Genomic DNA, 27,997 nt, shown 5'->3' on the forward strand with positions numbered 1-27,997 from the left:
ATCTATTTCCTTATCTTTGTTCAAGAGGTCTCCCAGATATTAAGGGCTAAATCAAAGGAAACAAAAACAGAAGTGGCATTGTGTTTGCTGACTAGACCTATTGGCCAGAAAGAGAAAACCAATGAGTTTAGGAAACAGTTCTTAAATTTGACAAGGTTATATTCTTTTTGGAAAATGTTTCTTTTTATTCAATGGGATTAAGTGACTTGCTTGGGGCACACAGCTGTAAGTGTCTGAGGTTAGATATGAATTTAGGTCCTCCTGAATCCAGGTCCAATGCTCTAACCATTGCACTACGTAGCTGCCTCCCTTTTATTTTCAAATCAGGATCCATCTTCTTTTCCTTCCACCTACCCTCTCCCACAAATGAGAAAGCAAGAAAAGCAACCCCCTATAACTAACATGAGTAGTTGAGCAAAATAAATTCCTGTGTTGACCGAGTCCAATTGAACGAAGCTGCAGGCGAAAAGGGACAAAACTGTCATGGCTACCCATTGGCATTGAGAAAAGAAACAGAAAATAGTTATTTAGTTAGTTTGGAGGGCAGCTTCCTTGTCCCAGAAGCAGATGGGGAAAAAGAAAGGTGCTAGGGGACAGATGACTATGTTGTCATTGGTCCTTCACCATCTACTGGCCCTCTTTTGCTTCCTCTGTTCTGTTCTCAATTCTTTTGTGTCCTGGACTCCACATTTTCTTCTATGGTCTATTAGCTGAGTCATTGCCTCTGGCTATCATGTCATTCCCTGCTTGGGCGGTCTAGGATGGAGACTTAGCTGAGGTTCTGTCCAGACTCCTAGTCTCTGGATCATGGCCTCCTCCACTTCTTCTTGAAAGCTTATTGAAGGTTGAGAACAGTACTGGGGAATATTGATGTCTGTCCAGACACCTTGGCTCACCAAATCTCCATGGTAATGACTGAGAAAGGAGGGAATCCAAGGTCATGCAAGGTTTTAGAAGAACAGGTTTCAAAACATTCAGAAAAAATGACAAGATTTTTTTAAAATTAATTTTATGATTATTATTGTTATTTCAAATATTTATCCCCTTTACTACCCCCATTAAGAAAATATTTCTTATAAATAGGGTAATTAAGCAAAGTAAATTTCCTCACTGTCCAAGTCCAGAAACTTGTTTCTCATTCTTTATTTTTGGTCCCTCAGCTCTGTTAGGATGTGGGTGACATCCTTCATCTTCATTCCTCTTTGGAGGTTTGTCATTTCATTGATCATACTACTAAATTAGAACTCCGATTAGATAGAACTAGATGAGTCAGTTGAGAGAGCAAGTTATGTAGTTAGGAAGAACTAAGTTCAAATCCTGCTTCAGAAATTTGCTAGCTATTTGACCCTGGGCAAGTCACCTAACTTCTATTTGCCTCAATTTCCTCATCTATAACCTGGGCATAATAATAACACCTGCCTCCCAAGGATGTTGTGAGAATCAAATGAGATAAAATTTGTGAAGCATTTTGCAAAACTTAAGGTATGAAATAAAAAGGCTATGATTATTTTTCCCTTTCAAAATAATTTTTCTCTATAAAGTTGTCATTGTATAAATTGCTCTGCAGATTGAAGAGTTTTTCTCAGTAGTCTCTGAATCTATCCATTTCATCATTTCTTGTAGCACAATAATATTGCATTCATATGCCATAATTGTTCAACCATTCCATAATAGATGGACCCTTCTTTTGTTTCCAGTTTGGAGCTACTAGGAAAAGACCTGCTAGAAATTTTTTTGGGACATATAGGTCCCTTTCCTCTTTCTTTGATCTCTTTGGAATCATGGTATAAAATTCAGCAGGTGATGATTCCCTTCACATTGTGAAACTCTCAAGATGACATTTTTTAAAGGTTTTATTTATTTTAAGTTTTACAATTTCCCCCAATATTACTTCCCTCCCCCCACCCCCCACAGAAGGCAATTTGTTTCCATGGTATACATTGATTCAAATTGAATGTGATGAGAGAGAAATCATATCCTTAAGGAAGAAACATAAAGTATAAGCGATAGCAAGATTAGACAATAAGATATCAGTTTTTTTTCTAAATTAAAGGTAATAGTCCTTGGTATTTGTTCAAACTCCACAGTTCTTTCTCTGGATGCAGATGGTATTCTCCATTGCAGACAGCCCCAAATTGTTGAAGGAATGAGCAAGTCCATCAAGGTTGATTGTTGCCCCCATGTTGCTGTTAGGGTGTACAGTGTTTTTCTGGTTCTGCTTATTCAAGATGACATTTTAAAGTCAGACAGAGAAACATGTTTAATGGAGAGGAAAAAAAAAGGGGATTTATCTAAAAAGACTAATGTGGTTCACAGGAAATTTATCAACCAACTTAGATTTCTGAAATATATTTAGAGGGGATATATATCCTCTAAAGGAGGTATAAAAGTGAGTTGTCTAAAGAGATGTACAAAAAACATGCAAAACACTCAGTGGCATATATCATAGATATATAGAGGCATATATAATAGATATATGGCAAAAAAGACAGTATGGTATAGCAGATAGAGAGGTGGTCTTGAAGTCAGATGTGAATTCAAGTTCCATCTCTGACATTCACTGGCTGAGGGACCCTGCATAATTTTAACTTCTCATGCTGAAAGTAAATCTCTAAGACTATTGAATTACAGAGAGGATACTAGCTTCCTCATGTGGAACGAGTTTCTTCATATGGGAGTCATATGAAATCACAGGTGCCATTCCTTTCCTGGGTAGAAGATAGAGCAAGTCTGAAGCTGGCAAGGAATCCACGAGCATTAAAAAGAAATTTAAAGAAAATGATTATTCCTAGCTTAAGGAAAAGGTCCAACAAGGGCTCACATGGAAAAGCTATATACTAGGGGACTGAAAGAACTGTGACTGTTGGTCTCTTAGAAAGATTGGTCAAAATTCTGAGAATGCCATCTTGACTCTCAAAGAGTAGTTTTTTTATTTTTATTTTAAAAACAGTTGGAGTAGGGGCGGCTAGGTGGCGCAGCGGATAAAGCACCAGCCCTGGAGTCAGGAGTACCTGGGTTCAAATCCGATCTCAAACACTTAATAATCACCTAGCTGTGTGGCCTTGGGCAAGCCACTTAACCCCATTTGCCTTGCAAAAACCTAAAAACAAACAACCAAAAAAAAACCCCAATTGGAGTTAAGTGACTTGCCCAGGGTCATATAGTTGGTAAGTATCTAAACTTGGATTTGAAACAGGTCTTCCTGACTCTAGAACCAGTGTTCTATCCACTGTGACATCTAGCTCACCCCAAAGAGTAGTTGTAATAGAAAAAGACAACCCTTAGGTAAAGGGGAGCTAGAACAAGGGGAAGGTAGTACCCTTGGTTTGGACATAGTTGAGAAGTGGTGTGTGGCCCTGGTGGTTTGATTCCATCCAACATTTGAAGAAAACTCACCAGTCAGAACTTGGGGTTCCAGGGGCAGAATTCTCATTGCAAGGGGATCAGGATGCCAGAACTTCATGGCTGGAAAGTATTTTGGTTGTCTGGATCTGAATAAGATAAGGTGAGCCTACCTAGCCTGTTCTTCCCATATAAAAATTACATCAGTATACTGGGATCTACTTTGTCTAAGTTTAATTTTCCTTTGTTATATTTATGCTCATCTTGAGTTTCAAATCCTTATTAGTAACTTTTGCTTGGTCCTCCATTTGCCTTGGCAAGAAAAAAAGGAAGAAAATCAAGGTCAAGTGATTCTCTTTTTCCATATATATGCATATATATTTAAAAGTCTCTCTTTTAGTGCTATACTTAGCATTCCTTGCCAGTATCACTCCATTCTGAGATTTAGCATCTCTTGACATCTTTACAGGACTGTGCCAAGCTTTTGTATTTATCCAAATATAACTGCCTTTGTAGATATCCTCTGTAGAAGTGTTAAAAAAAAACTAAGTGGTTTGACATGTTTTTTGTACATCTTTATTAATCTCTTTAGACAACTCACTTTTTACCTCCTTTAGGAATTTTCTGTTTGTTTCTTTAGAAATTTATTTTTCAGAATTTCCCATCCTTTGATCAACTGTGATAAACTTATCAGTTTATCTTCTAAGCAGTTCAAGAATCAAAAAAGAATTCTAAAGGACTTGTAATGGAAAATACCATCCACACCTAGAGAAAGAACTATGGAGTCTGAATTTAGGCCAAAGCATACTATTTTCCTTTTAAAAATTTATCTTTTTTCCCTCTTATTTTTCTCTTTTGTTATGATTCTTCTTTCACAAGACTAATGTGGAATTATGGTATAACCTATATCAACTTACTGTTGAGGGGAGAGGAAGGGAAGGGAAAGGAGAAAAATGTAGAACTCAAAATCTTACAAAAAATCAATGTGGAATTCAAAATCTTACAAAAAGGAATGTTGAAAACTATCTTTGCATGTAGTTGGAAAAAATAAATTTATTTAAAAAAAAAGAATTTCTTATCCCTATCCAGTTTACTTCCCTTAAGGCCATAAAGTTTGTCCTGTCATTTCTTTGATCCCTTTGAAATTGGCAGCTCTTACATTAATACTTCAGACCCCAGTAAGACCAAATTTCTCTCCTTTATTGGGAATTCTAAGATGGAACAGTTATAGCTCTCTCAGGTATTTTAATAACCTTGTTGGTTAGAATTGGGACCAGAATGGCAGTTCCCTTCATCACTTTTTCTAACTTTTGAAGAAGGAGATTAGTATTTAAGCAAATCACACATTTATTTGCTGCTTTGCTTTTGGCAAGGACAACCCCTCAGCAAATGCTCAGATGATTGAAGTCCCCCCATCCCTACTATATCATATTGCCACACCAGGCTGGTTTTCTATTATCTGGAGCCCTTGTCTCTTTCTTATTTCTGTCTAGATGGTCTGTGGTTTACTTCTGCAAAGAAGCATCTGCTTTTTTCTTTTGTTGATCTTAATATAAATGTTTTACCTTAAGGGAAACAGGCTTTTTCTTTCTAGACCCCAAATTTTGTTAAAGTCCTTTTTAACTTGGCCTTCTACCTTCTTAATAACATCTATGTTTCCAGAACTGTGTTTCTAGTCATGGGCCCCCTTCCTACCAGATTTTAGAGAGACTCTTTGAAATAAAATTTCCTTTCTTGCATTGAGACTGATATGTTTAGTAACCATTCTGTACTTTGTAATCTGTGTGTAGATATCTGAGGTCATTTAAAAAAAATTGCTATTTCTTTTCTTTTTCTTTTCAATTACTTCTCTGAGATCTCAGTATTCTTTGTAACATCGCAGTTTCTCTCTGTGATATCTGTGAATGCCCTTCAACTCCTCCTTTTTAATTTAAGGTCTTGTAGATTTGATTTGCAAGGCTCCAGGGAGGTATTTTTTATGAATTCTCCTTAGATGCATTTGCATTGTCTAGGCCATCTGCACATTGCAGACCACCTGGACAGGGTCACATGGGAAGTTTTGATTAAAAACCTGCCACAGGTGCATGATATTGTATAATGACAGACCTCAATTATCCAGACATCTGCTGGAGGGTCTCACTCTGCCAAAAGCATTTGTTGCCTAATGAACTGGAATCAACCATTACCTTGTGGAACCTACCAGAACCTTGTGGAAAAGTGGACCCTTCAATTAAGGAATTTGTGGCTGAAAAGTAGACAGAGTTTGAAGTGTATCCTGGGATATAAAAGAGTACCTTTCAAGGGAGTTCAAAGAAAGCATAGGAGGATATAAAATGACTTAAAATTCTACAGGGACCCTAACATTGGCACTTGGATAGAAAAACCCTGACAAATACTTAATATGGAAATCAGGTTTAGACAATGGTCCTTGTGAAAAAAACACCCAGAGATTTTAGTTATTTAGATTTAGAACTGGAAGAGACATTTTATGCCATCAGGTAAAACCCTCTCCCTTCTACCTCCTTATTTTATAGCTGAGGAAATTGGGTTGAGAGAGTAACTTCTCAGGTTCACTCAATTACTGAGTAGCTGAGATTGAATTTTTAAAAAAAATTAAAGAAATTTTTTTAAGGCAATGGGGACAATTGACTTGCCCAAGGACACAGCTAGGCAATTATTAAGTGTCTGAGGTCACATTTGAACTCAGATCCTCCTGACTTCAGGGCCAGTGTGCTATCCCCGAACTCTATCCATTGGTCACCTAGATGCCAAAAGTTAACACCATCCTCAAGTGCATAAAGAGTGATATGGGGGGCAGCTAGGTAGCACAGTGGATAGAACACTGGCCTTGGAGTCAGAAGTACCTGAGTTCAAATCCGACCTCAGACACTTAATAATTGCCTAGTTGTGTGGCCTTGGGCAAGCCACTTAACCCCATTGCCTTGCAAAAAAAACAAAAAAAAGAGTGATATGGAACCTAAAATAATGCAGTTGATTAATCTCCTGGAGGTCTCTGGTTTCTGTCCTGGCTGCAGTTAGAATACTTATCTCAGGTCTGGGAGTCACCTTTAGGAAAGACAATTAAGAAAAGGGTATCCATCCAAGAGGCACCTAGAATGTCAAAATACATGGTCACAGGTTGAAAGAAGAGAGCCTGGATAGAGCACTGGCCCTGGAGTCAGGAGGATCTGAGCTCAAATCCGGCCTCAGACACTTAATAATTGTCTAACTGTGTGATCTTGGGCAAGTCACTTTAACCCCATTGCTTTGCAACCCCCCCCCCAAAAAAAAACCAAACCAGAATAAAAAGAAAGAAGGGAGCAAAATTAGTCTGGAGAAGAGAAAACTTATTAGGAACATGATGACTATCTTTAATTGAAGGGAATAATACTTGTTCTGCTAGGATTTGGAAGGAAGAACTAGGAATAATTGGAGGAAGTCCAGATTTAGGGGTGATGTAAGTGTATCCAGGGTGGAGATGGGGAGGAGTCCCTCGGGGAAATGGAGATAATGAAGAGTTAAGGTTGTGCCCCTCTCAGACTTTGGAGTCTTGGGATTCTGAGCTTGCTTAGGGCCAGACCGTCAGATGATGATGGGGCTAAAACTGGGGAGCAGCCCATTCACATCCTGTAAAGGAAAGGTAACTGTCTACTTTTTTTGCTATTTAATGAGATTAAAGGGAAATGCCTCCATCAGTGTGATTAGCCACTGGCTGGTTGAAGCCATACCTCTGGTGGCCTTAATAACCACTTAATAACTGAATTCAAGACATTAATGACTTAGTTGAGAATGGAAGAACTCTGTCAAAGGGAGACAGTCAATTCTCTGTCAATTGGAAAAGAGCTAACCTCTTATGGAAGAAGAAGGAAGGAGGGAAGGAAGAAAGAAGATGGAATAATGGCTGGAAGGAAAGGGAAAGCAAAGGAAGGAAAGAAAGAAAACAGGCATTTATTATATGCCTACTGTATGCAAGGTAGGTTACTTTACAAATACCCATTTGATATTCATAATAACCCTGAGAGGTTCCCCTTTCCTCCCACATCCTTTACCACATAAAGGAAGAAATTCCTTGTGAGAGCTAACCAAAAGTGGCACGGGCTGCCTGAGAGATGCTTTTCATTATTTCTCTTGAAATTTTATATCTTTTATTCCTCCAAATGAATTTTATACAGTTTCCTAAAATATATAAATTGTAGACATAGGTGATAGTAATTTTTAGACATTTAAATCTATAAATTACTTTTATAGAAGTTTAATTAGTATAGCCACTAAATCTATATATTAATTTAGGTAATATCTTCATTTTTATCATATTGTCATGACCCATTTATGAGCAATGACTATCCCTATATAATTACTCTTTCTTACTTTAGGTTAATTATTCTTTCTTACTTTAAAGAATTTTTATAACTGAATTTATGTGTTTTGAGAGTGCCATGGTAAACTGACCCTTGGGTATTTTATTCACTTTGTTAATTATTTTGATATGGGGATACTTTTCTTTTCTTTCTTCTTGAGGTTTGTTGTTGCTGCATAGAAATGCTGTGGATTTATTTTGGATCTTGTTGCTTTACGGAAGCACACATCTAAATTAGCTAATTCTCTAGAGGGTTTTTTTTTTTTTTTTTAGTTTTTGCAAGGCAATGGGTTAAGTGACTTGCCGAAGTCCACACAGCTAGGTAATTATTAAATGTCTGAGGTCACATTTGAACTCAGGTCCTCCTGACTCTAGGGCTGATGCTCTATCCACTGAGTCCCCCAAAACCTATGATCTTAAACAAAACCTAATACTAATATTTCAAGTGAATGGATTCAGGTCACAGATCAGATAATTCTAAGGACAGTCCAATGATACTGAAAAATCATTGCTCTTATGATGCAAAGGAAGTCAGAGTACCTGAGCTGCAGGGACAGTAATGAAGGACAATGGGCAATATTTATCATTTTTGATAAAAGAAAGAAGAAGCAGACTGACAGAACTGATATCTGTAAGGCTGGTCCAGAGTTCTGCTGTTGCAGACCTTGGAAGGAAGAAGAGCCATGTGAGATCTATTTATGTAATAGTGGTAGAGCTCCACAGATCTGCTTTTTTTCCTTGGGGAATTTTTCCTCTGTGCTGTATGTGTCCTTGAGAGAGGTCATCGGAATGAGCCATGCTGAGAAATCCTTGAGTTTGGTACATCAAGAACACGAATTTCTTGGTAAAAATCTGTCATGTGATCAGTTGCAGCCACATCCTTGGCAACATCTTTGAAACCATTATAGCTAGGTGGTCAGGTAAAGTCAGGAAAATCTGAGTTTAAATCCATACTTAGTGTGTGACCCTGGGCAAGTTACTGCCTCAGTTTCCTCAACTGTAAAATGGAGATAATGGAAGTACCTCCCTTCATGTTGTGAAGTTCACAATAATTGTAAATAGAACACAGAGTGTGTTGAATAAAAGATTACTTTTTTCTTTCTTTTTCTTGTATAGGTCTTTGTCAGAATCATAGGACCACTCTAGCTTGAAATGAAAATTAGGAATTCAGAGTTAGAAGGTACCTAGGAAATCCCATAATCTAGGTTTTTTTTGTTATTGTTTTTGCAAAGCAATGGGGTTAAGTGATTTGCCCAAGGTAACACAGCTAGGCAATTATTTAGTGTCTGAGGCTGAATTTGAAAGCAGATCCCCTGACTCCAGGACTGGTGCTCCATCCAGTGTGCCACCTAGCTGCCCCTAATCTAGGTAGTCTTAACCAAGGGACAGTGAACTTGTTTTCTTTGTGATGTTATGCATTTTTGTTCTATGAGTAACCTGGGGGTTCAAGTCCTTTTGTGTAAGAACTTTCCCATTGGTGGAGATAAACTACTCTACGGTCTGCACCTGTGAAAGGTTGTGAGAGCTTGGCAGAGGAGAGATCCTGGTTCTTTAGCTTTTAACTCCTACAGAGGGAAATTCTAGCTTTCTTATAGTTGAGGCTCCAGGAGGGAGAGAAAGCCTTTGGGAAGAAGACGACATGGGAGGGAGCCAGCCCCTCAATAGTTTACCATACTGGAAACTGAGGAATTTCCCTTTGATTGAGATGATGGAGCTGAGGTGGCTCGCTCCCAGTAGTAGAGCTGACTCTCTTTGTATATGGTCTGGTATATTCTAATCTGGATAACCTCTCTGACTTCTGTTTCCCTTTGGTTTGGATAAAAGAGTATATTTGCTGTTTACTATGAGTTTTTATTTACTGTTGTTGTGTGGGAAGGGAATCAAAAACTGAATACATATAGCTCTTTTGTCATTAAAGGATAGTAATCAGGATTTCTGCTTGGACCTAAAAATTCTTTCCCCTAGATTAACACTATTTAGAGAAAAGGGAGATAGTTATAATTCTAGCCTTTGGAGGAGACACTGTTCCTAATCTAGTCCTCAGAACAATTTGTGTCTCTTCTCATCATTCCATCTGAGACTGTGTTATTTCAAAAGTGGAATTTGTTATTTTTCTCTACATAAATGTTCTCATTCCTCCACTTTCAGCCACTGTACTACTCCCATGTGAAAGGGGCAAGCCCCTACATATGACTTGCACTGCCTATGAACCTTGTCTTCCCAACTTGATCAAAGACCCAAGACTCCTTGATGGTGGCACTGTCTAGGTCTTATACCTTTTTGTATGTAGTCCACACACAGTCTGAAAACAATAGATATTGGCTCTAGTTTGACTCCAGTAACAACTCTGTCTTTGAATGAGGTGGGAGCCTAAATTGGTGGCACTGGTGGCATTATAATAGTGGCATTATAATAATAATGGTTTTCCTTTGTTCTTGAAGAAGACCATAACTTCAGGGAGGTGATGCCATGTCCAGCATGTGAATTGGATTTGAGTGAGGTGGGGCTGTGCTAAGTCACCAGCCTCACTTTCTCCTCCAGAGTCATTTGGGTCCAATGGCCAGATATGGATCAGAATGATTAGAGATGACCCTGGATGTGAAGCAGTCAGGGTGAAGTGACCCAAGGTCACACAGCTAGTAAATGTCTGAGGCTGGGTGGAGTTGATAATGTAATTATACAAAAAAATTATTGATAAAAAAAAATATGATCAATATTTAAACTAAACATGTCTCTGGGGACAGGTCACTGGGCTGTATTCTTTGTTTGATCCCACAAAAATTTTTATCAATGACTTAAGTTATAGAAATCATATTTAAATTTGCAGGTGATCTAGAACTGGGAAAAAGCATTTTGAATCATAAAACAAAGATTCAGAAAAGCTAGAATAATAACAATGACAATAATTTAGGTTTTTGCAAGGCAAATGGGGTTAAGTGGCTTGCAACAATAATTAATATTCATAAAGGCTTGACCTTAGAGATATTTTGAGTTCTGTTCCAAACCACTGCAATAAAGTGAGTATTGCAAGAAAGAGAATCACATGAATTTTTGGGTTTCTTGGGGAATATAAAAGCTATGTTTATACTATACTGTAGTCTGGGCAACTACGTGGAGCAATGGAAAGAGCATTGGCCTTGAAGTTAGAAGGACAGGAATTCGAATCCAATCTCAGACACTTGAAACAACACTAGTTGTGTGACCTTGGGCAAGTCACTTCACCCTGACTGCCTCACATCTAGGGCCATCTCCAGTCGTCCTGATCCATATCTGTACACTGCACCCAGATGGCTCTGGGGGAGAAAGTGAGGCTGCTGACTTAGCACAGCATCCCCTCACTCAAATTCCATTCAAATCCCTGATGTCATGGTCTTCTTTGAGAATAAAGGAAAAAAACATCATCATCCTACTGTAGTCTATTGAGTGTGATATAGTATCATGTCTAAAAAATATGTACCTTAATTAAAATACTTTATTGCTAAAATAGAAAGGCATCATCTGAGCCTTCAGCAAATGGTAAACTTTTTAATTTTTTTTTTTATTTATTTAAGGCAATGGGGTTAAGTGGCTTGCCCAAGGTCACACAGCTAGGCAATTATTAAGTGTCTGAGGTCAAATTTGAACTCATGTCCTCCAGGGCTGGTGCTCTATCCACTGTACCACCTAGCTGTCCCAAGTGGTAAACTTTTGCTACTGAAGGCTATAAGGGTCCGTATGTGATGCTGATGACTACTAACTGAGCAGGGTGGTGATTGCTGAAGGATGAGGTGGTGATGGCAACTTTTTTTTTTAGGTTTTTTTTTTTTGCAAGGCAATGGGCTTAAGTGGCTTACCCAAGGCCACACAGCTAGGTAATGATTAAGTGTCTGAGACCGCATTTGAACCCAGGTACTCCTGACTCCAGGGCCGGTGCTTTTTCCACTGCACCACCTAGCTGCCCTGCAATTTCTTAAAATAAGACAATAATGAAGTTTTCCACATTGATTAGTTCTTCCTTTTACAAAAGATTTCTCTGTAAGATGTGATCCTCTTTGACTGCACTTTACCCACAGTAGAATTTCCTTTAAAACTAGAGTCAAACCTCTCAAACCTGCCCTTTCTTTCCTTCTCAATGGAGTTAAGTGACTCCCCCAAGGTCACACAACTAGTAAGAATCAAGTGTCTGAGGCTGGATTTGAACTCAGGTCCTCCTGACTCCAGGGCTCTATCCACTGGATTGCCTAGCTGCCCTTTGCTTTGCCTTTTTCTATTAAGTTTATGTAATATTTCTGTGTCTCAAGCTCTCGGGAAGTCTTGCGGTGGGGGGGTAGCTGTTTGGTGGAGCTGTCAGAACACATATAATATTTGTCAGTTGTTTGCTGTCTTATATGGGTGTGATCACCCCAAACAAAATTACAATAATAACATCAAAGATCATTGATTACAGATAAAATAAAAGTTTAAAATATTGTGGGAACTACCAAAATGTGACACAAAGATATCATAGGAGCACACACATTGTTGGAAAAATGGTGCTGCTACATTGACACAAGGTTACCACAGACCTTCAATTTGTAAAAAAATGCATTATCTGTGAAATACAATAAAATGATGAATAGTGATATAGCAGTTCTTATATTTATCAGACATTGGACTAAGTATCTTGCAATTATCATCTCATTTGATCCTTACAACAACCCTGGGAAGTTGGAGCCAGTGTTATACCCCTCTGCTAGAAATGTGGCAAGTGGAGGTCAAGTGATTTGCCCAGGATAGTCTTCCTATTTCCAGGCCAGGATTCTATCCACTGTGCCACAATTAATAAGATAAAATTTTAACAACACCGTTTGAAGTCTCTCTATTTTTTTTCCAAATTATAACTTTGATTTATGACCTTTTTAACATTAGAATCATTTCCCAATGGACACACTCCTTTCCCCATAAAATAAACCCAAGTAATAACCTGTATTTTTGCATTTAAAAATATCACCCAATATGTAGTTCCCTCCTCCCATTATATCTTTCTGTGTAGCGGAGACAAATTTGGGCAAACCCCCAAACTTCCAGTTCTAAGATTCTAAACTGGAGTTGTAGTTTTGTGGAAATGGTCATTCCTTTTCTATGTCATCTAGATGGCAGTGGGTAGAGGGCAGGGCCTGAGTTCAAATCCAACCTCAGACTCTTACTAGTTGTTTGACCTTGGTCAAGTCACTTGGGCAACGCATCTCCAGGCATCCTGATTCCTATCTGGTCACTGGATCCAGATGGCTCTGGCATAGAAAGTGAGGCTGGTGACTTAGCCCAGCCCCCTCATTCAGATCCAATTCATGTCCTTGTCATGGCATCACCTCCCTGATAACACGATCTTTGAGATTGAAGGACAACAACAACAACAACAACAACAAATAACATCTAGTGAGCACCTTTGTGTATCTAGAACTGTGTTAAGGCCACGCAATACAAAGAAAAGCAAAAGAAATAGTCCCTGCTTTCATGAAATTCAATTAAGAATTTTACAGAAGTTTTTAAGAAAAGTATTTTTTAATGATTTCCCTATATTTTCTGTAGTTTTTATTGTTTAGATTTAGTTGAGTCTAACTCCTTGTGACACCACTTGGGATTTTCTTGGCAAAGGTGCTAGAGTGGTTGGTCATTTCCTTCTCCAGATCATTTTTACAGATGAGGAAACTGAGGCAAATTGAGTTAAATGACTTTGCAATTAATCTCTTAAAGCACGATGTAGAAGACTATATTTTTCTGTTGGATCTCACATAGCATGAAGACACATCCTGGGAACTTACTCAAAACCATCAAACCATGAAGTAACCAGTCTGAAAAGGGGTCAGAGAAGAATTTTCTATTTAGTCTTTAGACCTTCTTTAAGAAGCAAAAGATCGCCCCCTGGTGTTAAACACGATTAGGCACAATTTTGATCCACCTGGTTGGAATTGTTGATGTTTTGATCCTAATTCAGATATATTCTTCCTTACTCCAGCCATTCTAAAGCAGGAAAACATCTCCAAAAGAAGTGAAGAGAGCTTTTAAAAACCGATCCTTTAAATTTATTTAAACATTTCCCCATATTACTTACTTGTCTTAAATATGTATCTTCTTATATATAATTTATATATTAGATTTAAGTGGAGGGATTGACTACTTATTTTTTTTTAGGTTTTTTTTTGCAAGGCAGTGGGATTAGGTGACTTGCTCAAGGTCACACAGCTAGGTAATTAGTAAATGTCTGAGGTCGAATTTGAACTCAGGTCCTCCTGACTGCAGGGCAGGTACTCTATTCACTGAGCCACCTCTGACTCTGACTACTCATTTTTAAAGTATACTGGGTTCCTGAGAGATAAAATGATTTCCCAGGATCACCCAGCTAGTATATTTTAGAGGGAAGATGTGAAGCCTAGACTTTCTGATTCCATATTGATGCAGTGTACGGAAGGCAAGCCTTGGAGTCATAGAGTCTTGGGTTCAAGTCTCTATAAACATATAAGACAGATGGCATTATTGATATAATGATATATATGTATATATATATGTATAATGATGGACTTCAAGTAACTTCTTTTTTTTTTTACATTTTTTAAACTGCTTTATTAGGAATATCTGCTACTCATAATTGGAGATAAACTACCTTTAAGCCAAGTTTAAAGTGTCGATGTTTTATTTCACTCTTTAAGGCAACAAAAGGATTTATTATGAATACTGTCACTTAAGGCCTTAATGGGTTACTATATTTAATGAATTTATTATATTTCTAACATCTATAATGTGGATTCCATATATTTCTTGATAGCTGGTGCAGCATTTTCACATGAACAAAGAAAACTTTATTTGTGCAAATGTATTTCATCATTTATACCATATGATTATATCTTCCACTAGATTCTACAATGCCTGAACAATGTCATATAAATTGTCCTATGCTGCTGAAAGTAATTCTTCTGTCTGTGATCTGATAGGTCCTACCCAAGGTAGAAAGGTTTTGCATTTAGTCATGAACTCTATGTGCAGAGAAATCATCCATAGACCAGTCAAGTTAAATTCAGGGAAGCTTAACATCAAGAGGCTGGACACATACTGATGAATATTTCTGTCAAAACAAAAGAGTAAATCTTAACAAAGAATTCAAGGCAAGTAGAGCTTGCAATCTTTTTGAAGGGAGTGGTCATACTGATGAAATTATAGATCATTTCCAGTATCATTTTCAATTTTATTCTAGTTGTAAAGTAACTATTAAAAAAAGGAAGGGTAGCTAGATGGCACAGTGGATAGAGTACTGGCCCTGGAGTCAGGAGAACCTAACCTGAGTTCAAATCCAGCCTCTGATACTCAATAATTACCTAGCGGTGTGACCTTGGGCAAGTCACTTAACCCCACTGTCTTGCAAGGACCCCCCCCCCCAAAAGGAAAGAGACCTAGGAAGTTAATTTAGCTTTTAAAAATAGTACTTCTAAGGCTACTTTCCTATATGGAAAGAGTAATTTTAATCTTCTAAAGGCCTGAGAATGGGGTTAATCAGAAGACGATTATCATCATTTTTATTTTACGTAGCACTTACTGAGTTTCTAAACTAACTGCTCAATATCAGAATTGAACTTCAATGCAAAAATTTGAGAACAATGTTGGGTCAGTTAAATATCCTTTATGCTTAATCTCACAGGATTCCCAAAGATAAATAGATATTTTGGGGTAAAATGAAGGATAATTTAATATACTTAAGTATATTTCAACAGAAAACTATCTTTCTGATGAAACAAGAATGTTACCAAATCCACTTTTAATTGTTCATGTCTTAGAAGCAAATTTTCAAACAAATAATGACTAAAAAGCACTTGGTTTGCTCTTTAATTAGATTTTAAAAATTATACTAAGCTGAATCTTGAAATTTTTTAGCTCCTTCTCTTGCTAATCTATCAGCTTCTTCATTGCCTGGAAACCCTGAATGACCAGGAACGTGGATCCATTCAATGTCTATGCCTTGAATAAGTTTATCAAGCTTAATGAAGTCCTCTTTGTTAATCACATCTTTTCCTGTGCTTGTTTTCCAGCCATTTTTCTTCCAGTCTTTAACCCAATTTGTTATACCATTTATAGTAAACATACTATCTGTGTAGAGAACCAGCTTACTGATGGTTTGATTCTTGGCTTGTTCAATTGCTTTACAGGCAGCATGTATTTCTGCTCTTTGATTTGTCTGTCTCCCAGGAAGTCTTTCACCCACATTTAAGGGATGGCCTGGTCCCCAATAAACACCAATGCCTGCTCTTGCTTTCCTCTTCCCATTACTGGAGCAGCAGCCATCTGTGCAAACCATGGTTGCATCTCCCATATAAGAAAATTTATCTTTGCTAAGTAAAGGTTGGGAATCTTGTTTTGCAATTTTTTTGCAAGGCTCATCTTCATCTGATGATTCACAGGGTCTCTTGCTTGGTTTTATTTTGGGGTCCTCTGTGTTGCATTTCTTTGTCTGCTCTGTTGGAAGTTCAGGGCTTGAAGTATTTCGGACAAAGGCCTGAGCCTCATCCTCAGTAGCAAACTTCTTGAACCCAGCAGCAGGAGATCGGTTCCCTTTAGCTTGGCATTCACTCCAGGTGGGGAACACCCTGGCCTTGCCCTCTTGACGGTGTAGAACGTGGCGGTGCTCAGGTGGCGGTGCCCGCCACAGCTGAGGACACCCGTTGTCACTCTGGGGAGCGCTGCTCCGGGGCATAGTGGGCGCCATCTCCAAGTAACTTCTGACACTTACCCATTGGGTATCTGAAGGCAAGTCACCTCATCTCCAACTTCCATCTTCCAAGAACTTTACAAAATTGGGGTGGTAATCTGCACCAGTGAGGGGGGTCTCCAAAGAAGGGGCTTCATACCGTCAAGAAATATCAGATTCTTTGTGTATCTATCTAAGCATACATCTATCCATTATCTCTTTCTCACTATGTCCACTCACCTACTTATTTATTTAACATCTTCATGTATAATGTGAATATGAATATTTATAAAATGACTTTATGAGACCATAGAAACAATGCCAGGAAACAAAACAAATCAATTGGATATCCTTTTTATATTGTCCATATTATCCGTGAAGGACCCATAAGCACCAAACCAAATTATAAGCTTTTCGAATGAGTAGATTTTCTTCTTTGTTTTTTTTTTTTTCTGATCAGTGGATGGAGCTAAAGAGGCCAACTCTCAGTGTGGCTAGCTGGTTTTGCTTTCTTCTAGAATCAGATAATCTTCCAAGTTCAGTGGGCTAGCTTGGGAATGAATCCCATTGATCACAAAAAGGATTAAGCAATAACAAATGGATGTATTAAAGAGCTTCCATCATTATAATTAATATTTCTTTATTTTTGCCAATCTAAATGCACACTGTGCTAAGTGCAGAGGTTATAAGGAAAAGAAAAGAACAAACCTCAATTCCTTTTCTCAAAGAGCTCACAATCTAATGGGGGAAGACTATCCAAATAATTATATAAATAGTGATTTGCAGAACCACAAAAAATGTACGCAATAAAACCAACAATGAAAATGGGAATAACAATAAAAAACTGAAAATGATATTATCAGGTTGTAAAACTATGACAAAACTTGGCCCCAAAGAAGAGATAAGAGACGATACTTCCTTTTCTTCAGAAATGAATATGCAACACTGTCAGACTTTTTTTTTAAAGTATAGATTAGATTTGCTGAACTATTTTAATTTCTTTTTTAGATTCTTTCTTACAAAGGATGAGTCTGGGGGAAGGGGCAGAGCACATTGAGAAATGTAAATGATTTAACAACAAAAGATAGCAATCCACGTCTTTAAAAAGTAATTAAAATGGGATGGCTAGGTGGTGCAGTGGCTAGAGCACTGGCCCTGGAGTCAGGAGTATCTGAGTTCAAATCTGACCTCAGATACTTAATAATTACCTAGCTGTGTGGCCTTGGGCAAGCCACTTAATCCCATTGCCTTGCAAAAACCTAAAAAAATTACAATTTAATTTAGCCAACTTTAAAAATATTTTATTTTCCCTCAATTACATTTAAAACATTTTAAAAAATTCATTTGAAAAGGTTTGAGTTCCAAATTATTTTCTTCCCTTCCTTCTCTTTAAGCTCCCTGCGAGAGTAAGCACCATTAGCTTTTTATTCATCCACATTGGTTTCATTAGGCAACTTTCCCTTTCTTCCAGTTGGAATGGTGGAGAAGGGGATGTGGGGGGGGGAGGGTTGAGATATTTTCTTTTGTCTTCAGAATTTCATTCTTTAAAGCTTTCCACTCTTCTGACTGCCTTACAGAATTCTAAGCCATGGAATCCTTGACTTGAACTCTGAAATCTACCCTCTCATAATAGAGGGTACATACCAGATGACCTTCACTATCACAGGTTCAAAGATGAATGAGGTGGTCACTTTCTCACACCCAGGTTTGCATCAATTCTTCCTCAGTAACCCACTGTGAATTCATCACTCCCCCATCTTCTCTCTCTTTGGAAGGAAGGTGTACACTCATTGAGCCATATCCCGATCATGAGTCTCATTTCCCTGAAAGATCCCTAGGAGGTAAACTTTGTGTCCTAGAATTAGAAGTACCTGGCTTCTTATCCATACTTTGTTCATTTGTGCATAGGTAGCTGATGGTCATGTATAAGGGAACTTCTTGGTTCCCACTGCCTAAAGGCTATGGATGTTATATATGATACCTTTTTCAGGATTCTCTAGTACCCTTAAAGAAATATATATACACTGCCATTGGTTACATACACCTCTATTGATACTGTTTTTCAATTTTAGGGGATCCTCTATATCCTAATTCTTAGCCTTTTCAAAGAAATATTTACTTCAAAGGAATAGCAAGAATAAACAAATACCTCTCCCAACACTTGGGGGATACATAATCCCTCCTTCATCCTCTGAGGAAGAGAAGAGATTAGGTTCATTCACAGTTTAGTTCAATTCCCAAATAGCACAGTCCTCTCCTCCACTGCCTAGGCTCTGGACTGTCTAGTTACACAGCCGGACTGTAATCCTGACTCCAAAGTAACCATAGCCCAACCCCCCAAGTCTAGTGGGGGATTACACTATCTTTACCTAGAATTTAAAAGGACAAACGAAAGGGAAAAAAAAAAACACCTCTAACTCCCAAGACCATGGGATAAAAGGGTGAGAGGAGGGGAAGGTAGTCCTTCCCAATCCATTCAAGTCTTGCTTTTCATTGCATGTGTCCCTTGGGAGGTCTTTGTATAGGAACAACATATTCTTGCAATTCAACATCCCGTATTAATATTAATTGAGGATGCTGGTGCTCATGTACTTCAATATTCCAACCAACCTGTGATCTCTTTAATGAAGGTATTCCCTCTTTCATGGCAGATTGCCACACTCCCACCTCTTGGGAGACTTGTCCCTTAAGGGACCCGTCCAGTTCCCTGGTACTCTTGGTACAGTGGACCTTGAGGGAGATGTTCAGACAGGGCAGAGCTAAAGAGAAGGTGAAATGTTGACTCAGAAGTATCACAAAATGTCTCATGGTTTGATGTTCTAAGGAATTAACCTCCTGGAAGAGTGATCATAAGGTACAATTTCAAGTTTGTCAATTTGTTTATTTTGTGTTTTAAGTGGGTTTTGTTGTGTATGGAAATAAATAACTGTCCAATACCAGGTATATTCTGAACATTGAGCACCTTTTTATTTACCCTTTTGTAGGGGGCAAGGATTGTAAAGTCACCTCTACCCTCCAATCAAGAAAAAAGAGCCAGACCCCCTTCATTGATGCCAGATTCTATGGAACTTAACCAGGTGAGCTGCAGGTCCCTCTAGAAGAAGAGAATTAGTGCTCTAGTGCCCCAGGACCCAGTGGTGGTTCTGTGATGTTATATCAGAATATTTTGCTCTTTACTGCGTCTATTATTTCTTTCCTTAGCATTTGTAGAAATCTACTTATATTAATGATGAACTTTCTTACACAAACCCTCATTAAAAAATTAACTGAAAATGTTATTAGCATAATAAAATATTGTAGGCATATAATAAAAATAGAACTATTATACTACTGAGCTTAATAGTTCAAGGTTTTTATGTTATTGTGATGACATTTTAGTAATATTAAATAATTTAGGCAACTAACTTCCAGTGCTTATATATATACATATATATTTTCATATGTGTATATAACAAAAATATAACCAGAAAAACAGTAGAATTATTCACTACACATATACAAATATATGTAGATCATATTTTAAATAAAAATGAATAATTCTATTGTTTTTGATATTCACATATATATGAATACATGTTTTAAAACATGTTTTCTTTAAAGAAAACAAATACCTCTATTGTTTTCTATTGTCCACAAACATGTGAATATATTTTAAAGAAAAAAACTTTACTTTTTTTTGTTATATACCCATATATGTAGACAGATTTTTAAAAGAAAAGTGAATAATTCTACTGTTTTCCATTATACACACATATATGTGGAGAGATAGTTTAAAGAAAAGTGAATAAGTCTACTTTTTCTGTTTTATACTCATTTATATAGTTTAAAGAAAAAGTGAATAATTTTTTATGTTTTTTTATTATTCATACATATGTCAATAGTTTAAAGAAAAATGAATAATTCTATTTTTCTGTTTTGTACTCATTTATATAGTTTAAAGAAAAGTGAATGATTCTGTTTTTATTATTATATTATATATTATATATATTATATATGTGAATAGTTTAAAGAAAAGTGAATAATTCTATTTTTTGGTTATACAATCATAAATATGGATACATAGTTTAATGAAAAATGATTAATTCTACTTTTTTCTGTTTTATGCTCATTTATGTTGTTACATAGTTTGAAGAAAAGTGGATAATTCTATTGTTTTCTGTTATACATCCTTATATATGATACACAAGTTTAGAGAAAAGTAAATAATTCTACTCTTTTCTATTATTCACACATATATGTGGATAGATAGTTTAAAGAAAAGTGAATGATTCTACTGTTTTTTATTATTCACACATATATGTATGAATAGTTTAAACAGTTTAAAGAAAAGTGAATGATTCTATTTTTTCTGTTATACAATCACAAATATGGATACATAGTTTAATGAAAAGTGAATAATTCTACTGTTTTCTATTACACACACATATATATGAATGCATATTTTAAAAAAGGGAATAATTATATTGTTTTCTGTTATATACCCATTTATGTGAATACATAGTTTTGGGCCACTAGGTGGCACAGTGGATAGAGCACCAGCCCTGGAGTCAGGAGGACCTGACTCCAAATCCAGCCTCAGACATTTAATAATTACATAGCTGTGTGACCTTGGGCAAGTCACTTAACCCTATTACCTTTCAAAAACAAAAAAATTCATAGTTTAAAGAAAAGTGAAAAAATTCTACTGTTTTCTGTTATATACACATACAAATGGACATATGAATACATGTTTTAAAGAAAAGTGAATAATTCTATTGTTTTCTGTTATACACATAAATGTGGATATATATTTTAAAGAACAGTGAATAATTCTGTTTTCTATTATTCACACATAAATGCAGATAGTTTAAAAAGTGAATAATTCTATTTTTTTCTGTCATATAACCATTTATGTGGATACATAGTTAAAAAGAAAAGTGAATAATTCTACTGTTTTCTGTTATATAGTCATATATATGAATACACAGTTTAGAGAAAAGTGAATAATTCTACTGTTTTCTATTATTTCACACATATATGTGGATAGAAGTTTTAAAGAAAAGTAAATAACCGCTGTTTTCTATTATCCATACATATGTGAATACATATTTTAAAGAAAAGTAAATAATTCTATTTTCTGTTATACAGCCATATATATGGATAACATAGTTTAAAGAAAAGTGAATAATTCTGTTTTCTGATTTATACACATTTATGTGAATATGTTTTAAAAAGTGAATAATTTTACTTTTTTTCTTACTACATATATATATATATATAATGTAGATACATACTTTTAAGAAAAATGAATAATTCTACTGTTTTCTGCTTATGTTTTCTAAGAATATTTCTAGAGTAGGAAGGGAAACTTAGAGATCTCCAAGGCTGCCCTTATAACTCTCTGGATTCTCTCTCAGAAAAATGTTTTTAAATGCAGAGAAAAAAATTTATAAGATTACAGGGAAATCAAAGGTTAGAAAATAATGAAGCATTTTTTTTCCCATCCAAGTTTACATATCCCCTGACATCCATCACTAGACCCGGGCTATGAACCATTGATTTAGTTCCAACCTGAAAGTTTTCAGATGAGGAAAGGAGCCTCTTTGGGGTGAAGTGATTTGCTTGAGGTTTTTACACATAGTAGATCCTAATGTGGGATTTAAACCAAGATTCGCTGCTTTTAGAGGTTGAAATTTTCCCAATGAACCATGCTGTTTTAAATCTTTCCATAAGATTGTAAATGTCTATTTCTCTTTGCTCACAATGGCTTTATTTTTAACATATATAGAATGAATGACTTAAGTCTTTATTAGATAATACCTACTTTGTGCAAAACACACATTGGGGATACAAATAATAACCAGATAGTGAAAGAACTCATAGAGGAGACCACACATAAGAAAACACAACCCTAAAGACACAACCTTGAAAAAGATTATTTTTGTTTCCTTTAAATTCTGCTTTAAAACACCGGAGGGCAGTCATTGTTCTGCTCAAATATAGTTTTTGCTCTTCATGATGATGCTTTTTTGCCCTACTTATCCTTGGGGAGAATAAAAGAGAAAATTCTCACTTTCCTCCTCTGCAGAATTGAACTTCATGGAGGTAACCCAGTAATCAAAGTCAAAATGATTACTAAAAGGTTGCAAAAGACAGAAAAACCTCTATTTTTCTTCTTAGTGCCTCCTCTGACTTCTATATAATGAATATATTCATTTATGACCATATTATAAAAAAACTCATTCATATGCTTGCATTCCTTTATACTTGTCTTAGACAACTTTTAAAAGTTTATTTTCTAGAATTTGAAACACATTGCAGAGGGGACTGGATCTTTTACTTTAAAATGTTTATTTATTTTTAAATAGAATAGGGGCAGAAACTGACATGTGACTTTTTAGATTCCTGGGTTAACAGCAAATAAACAAACAAGCAGATCCTTTGCCTATGCAGGCTAGTATCTCCCCTACAACTTAGAATTTTAAAGAGTGGCCTCTGAGAAGAACATTGAGAGGTTAAGTGATGTATACAGCCAGGATGTGTTGGAAACAAGATCCAGGTTTTCTTGGCTTCAGATCTGACTTGCAGTTCATTCTCTTTCACTTTGTTAAATACGTCTTTTTCAAAGGATTGCCTTCTCCATCATCCCACCCCCTTCTAGTCTCCAACCTTACCCTATATATTAACCCCCCCCCATGTTGTCTTCAAGTATGTCCAAGTCTGTTCCATAATTAAGAAAAAATAACAAACTATCTTTTTTATATAAATATTTTATTTGTTTTCCAATTATACACAATAGCAGTTTCTCCCTATCATTTTCGTGAATGTAGAGGATGACAACATCTGTATTCACCTGGACAATGAATGCTTCATGTCACAGTGATAATGTTGATATCAATATACATTGACATATATTGAGACATATATTAATTAATTAATGCTTCTCTATTATTATTTTGTTATTTGTGCCTATTTGTGTGGAAGTAAAGTATTGGAAAATTTATAAATAAAATTAAGGAATATAGAAGGTTTAACATGAAACTTACATCTCTAGGTTTTGAATGCAGCTTGCTGGCAATTAAAACAAAACAACCTGAGTATAGATGATATCAGAAGACGGCAACATTTTTATGCATGTGATGAGGGAAGATTTAATTTATTCTCTTAAAGCTATTATTATTTGAAATCTTTGTGATTTGTTGTATCTTTATTTCAACCTAGAAGTTCTTAAAGCTGTAGGATTCTGTTAAAATTTAGCATCATAAAGTGTAAACTTGACTTGTTTCCCTGTTTGGTTTGACTAAAATGCTCCCTGTAAGTTATAATTTTAATGTAAAACCCTTCAGTATGAAGTAATTTCTAGAATAGTGGTTCTCAAGCTTTTTGATCTCAGGCCTTTATACTTTTAAAAATTATCGAGTACTCCAGAGAGTGGTGTGGGTGACTCTATCTATTTATCTATCTGTCCATCCATCCATCCATCCATCCATCCATCCATCCATCCATCCATATCTATCCTTCTATCTATCCATCTATCTATCATCTATCCATATCTATATCTATGTATATATATATATATATACACATATTGATTTTACAATATTTGAAATTAAAAAAAATCTTAGGATCCTTATAAAAATAGTTTTAACTTCACACATACGGACATCCTAAAATGATCTCAGGAACCCCTAGACACTCTTTTTTTTTTTTTTTTTTTAGTTTTTTTGCAAGGCAACGGGGTTAAGTGGCTTGCTCAAGACCACACAGCTAGGTAATTATTAAGTGTCTGGAATCGGACTTGAACTCAGGTACTCCTGACTCCAGGGCCGGTGCTCTATCCACTGCGCCACCCTAGACACTTTTTATCACACTTTTCCTCATTATATAATATTTTATTTTTCCCCCAATTACATGTTAAGATAATATTTTAAACACTTAAAAAAGTTTTGAGTTTCAAATTTTATTCCTCCTTTTCCCATTATACTTTGAGAACCTTTGTTCTAGCAATTTCCATAAGAATTTTTACAAGAGTATATAAGACACAAACTTCTTATGTCAAGGCATTTAGTTGATATAGAAGATTCTTCACCAGGACAACCATCCTCTAAAACCATCCTCTGTTTGATACAATTAATATATTTTTAATAGACTCGATGACCACTAAACATCACATTGAATGACTTAGTTTACTTGCTTTGATATTTATGTGTTTCTTCTCTCTCTTAGCAATACATTATCTTGGTATTTGTTAGCATGTATACTAATGATCGTAGCAGTCATTAGCTATTACTCCTGCTAAATTTGAATTTTTCTTACTCTTTTCAATTATTCGCTTATGTACTATGTATCTTCATGATTGTAAAATGAGGGTAATATGACCCAGGATCTTCCTCATGGGATTGCTATGAGACTCAGATATTAGCTTCTGCACTCTGCTCTAGCTTCCTCATTTTCTTGTTGTGTTAAGGGTGTCTGTGTTAAAGAGGGAAAATGTAATGCTAAGTGAATTAGCAACCACCCTATAGAATACGCTGGATTTCTCTGGTCCGGAGATGGGGTGACTTATTAAGACTATACCGTTAGCGGACAGTAGAGATGGGGTTGGCTTCAGTGCTGTTCAAGATTACCATGAACCAAAGCGCTGTGATTTCATCAGTGTGAGGACTCCCTCCATTGGCTTGGATCACATCTATCAAATGGGTAGGTGGTCTTGATGGTTGAAAATTCACCAGTTTGTGATTCCTGGAGAAGAGCCTCTCTAGCCAACTTGGCTGGGTGGATTCTTAGGAAGCTGACTTAGGCAGGAGGAATGTCCTGGGTCTGCATTTAATTTGTTTGAGACTTTAGGGACCACCCCCCCCCCCCAAGCTTGTGCTTCACTGGCATAATCTTGAAGAGACTAGCACCACCTCCACGGCCCCATGATGAAGTCCTGGAGATGTTCATGCTGTTGTTCATGTGTCCTAAATTACATTGCAATAAGACCTCTTCCAAATTAAACAACTGAGAGATTAAGGAGAGTATTTCTAGCCATAAAAGACATTTACTTAAGGATTATTAGTCAATGTAGATACTGGAGAAAAGACAGATGACAGCTAATTGAGCACATTGTGTTGTTCTGCCAGGAATTCTTCTTAACTTTACATTTCCCTCTTCTTTTCCAGATGTGACATTTGAAAGCAAATTCTGAAGAAAAACTTCAAGGCATAAATTCTTTGGGGAGGAAAAAAAAATCTAAGCAAAATAATCTGGCCTGTTAATACTTATTAACACAATATGCAACCCACAATCCTAAAATAAAATAATATACATTTATGGCATTCCATGGTTTTCTTGGAAAGTTTTGTACTTCACTTTATTTCTAATGAGCTAAAAGGCCATTACTACATATTTGCTTAAAATGAAAAATACTTACTACCCATGAAAATTTGAGCAGGTTATTTCATCTCTCACAGACTCAGATTTCTCATTTGTAAAATTGGTGGGAAGGAAGAGAGGTTGAATGAGATGATTCCTAAAGGTTAATTTTAAATCCTATGATCTTCTCTCCCATGTATTAGGAGCATAGTCATTTAGACAGAGCTACTGGAAAGAAGGTAAATATCTTAATCCCCATTCTTCCTTTCCATGGTTAAGTAAAATTCCAAGGTAATTTTTGTGACCCTGGTGCCAGATGCCAGGGGAAGGCTGGAGGTTGAAAGATTTTAAGTCTCTCTAATTGAAATATCAGGGTGTTCTCACAAAGGGGGAGCAAGACTAGTAAAATAAAAAATGAAAAAAAAAAATGAAAGAAAAAAGGGAAGAAAAGAAGGAAAAAAAGAAAAAAAAGTAAGACTTTGACATAAGGGAAATTTTCTACAGTAGCTAGGTGTGAGGTTAGTGAGGCTATCACTGAGATGGCAAAGTTGGGATGGAACTGTGTTTTCACCTGTAAAATGAGGATAATAATCACACCCACCTCACAGGGTTGTGGTGAAGGTTCAATACAAAAGAACAGAAAGTGATTTGTAAACCGTATAACACTATATAGACATGAGTTATCTTCCCTTAGGGTGGTGAACCCTCCCTCAATGGACTGAGAAGCATCCCTTTAGGAAGAAGCCCAGCAGGTGAGAGAGTCCTCCACTAGATGGCAGCAGCAGCTCAATAGAGAATCAGTCCAGGCCATAAAGGTAGATTTGGAGGCTTGATAAGACCAAAGGTCCTGGGGCTTGCTGGGAGGATGGGTTGATGGACCTGCAGTGGTAGCTTACCCATCTGGGATGGATGCAATCGCTGGAGGGTTAGTCCTCAACCTCAAAACACAATATGAATGCAACCCTAAGAGGGACTAACTTTGCCCCCATTGATCCTGTGGGGAACCCATTGGATATTGTGCTTCTCTTTTGCTAGGGAAACGATTTCCTTTGTTATTTCTTTTGCTATTCTTTTTAATTAAAAGAAGAAATATGAATTATTAACAACCATATTAAAATGCTACAAATGATTAAAACAAATTTTAATTTACTTTGCAATTCTTTTTAATTAAATTGTTATTTTTTTTTTGCCTTTTTTCTCAAGGCAGTGGGGTTAAGTGGCTTGCCCAAGGTCACACAGCTAAGTAATTATTAAGAGTCTGATGTCGGATTTGAACTCAGGTCCTCCTGCCTCCAGGGCCAGTGCTCTATCCACTGTGCCACCTAGCTGCCCAAATCGTTATTTTTGAAAACTGGTGTCATTTGACTAGATCTGGTTAAATTCATAGGAAATGGGGGTTCGTTAAATTAAATTTAGACCGACACCTCACACCATATACAACAATAATCTCCAAGTTGAATTTATGGCTTTTATTATAAAAAAGATCATATCATCGATATATTAGGGCTTGGGAGACGAATTCTTGACAAAACAAGAAATAGGGAGGATTGTAGGAGATAGTGTGGACACTTTTTGATTTCATAAAAAGAATTTTTTGAATGAACAAAATCAATGCAGTTAGAATCAGAAGGGAGTTAACTAAGTAAAATCTTTGCAGCAAATTTCTCTAATATTTGATATCCAAGTTATATAGAAAATTGATAAAAATAAAAGATAAGTCATCCCTCAATAGATAAATGATTCAAAGTCAGGAACATGCAGTTCTCATAAGAAGAAAGGAAAATTATCAACAGCTACAAAGAGAAATGTAAATTAAAATCGCTTGGAGTTTCTTCCTCACACTTAATTGGCAATGATTATTAAAAAAAGAAAAATTGCAATTGTTGAGGAGCATGTGGGAGGATGAGAACACGTAATGCACTGTTGGTAGAAAGATTGGACTGTGGAGTGGTCCAACCATTTTGGAAGCAATTTGTAGTTTTGCTTCAAAGCTCCAACAATAGCATTTCTAGGCTTATAGCCTAAAGAGATTTTAAAAAAGAAAGGAAAAAAAGCCCCTATATTCAAAATATTTATAGTAGCACTTTTTGTTATAGCAAAGAAGTAAAATAAAGTAGGTACTCATCAATTCCTGAATAATTATACACATGAAAGTTATAAAGATGCAAGAGAGGGCAAAAAGTACATATTCAGAGAAACCTGTAAGGACTTTTATGAACTGATACAGAATGAAGTAAGGAGAATTAGAAGAACAGTTTATGTAATAATTA

General features: G+C 36.3%; 1 pseudogene; it reads right to left on the minus strand.

The window, feature by feature from the left end:
* Positions 1-15,535: 15,535 nt before the first annotated feature.
* LOC141516028 (ribonuclease H1 pseudogene) lies at positions 15,536-23,465 on the minus strand (annotated as a pseudogene).
* Positions 23,466-27,997: the final 4,532 nt, after the last annotated feature.

Source organism: Macrotis lagotis, chromosome 3 (assembly GCF_037893015.1).
Source record: "Macrotis lagotis isolate mMagLag1 chromosome 3, bilby.v1.9.chrom.fasta, whole genome shotgun sequence".
In the NCBI taxonomy this organism is placed as follows: domain Eukaryota; kingdom Metazoa; phylum Chordata; class Mammalia; order Peramelemorphia; family Peramelidae; genus Macrotis; species Macrotis lagotis.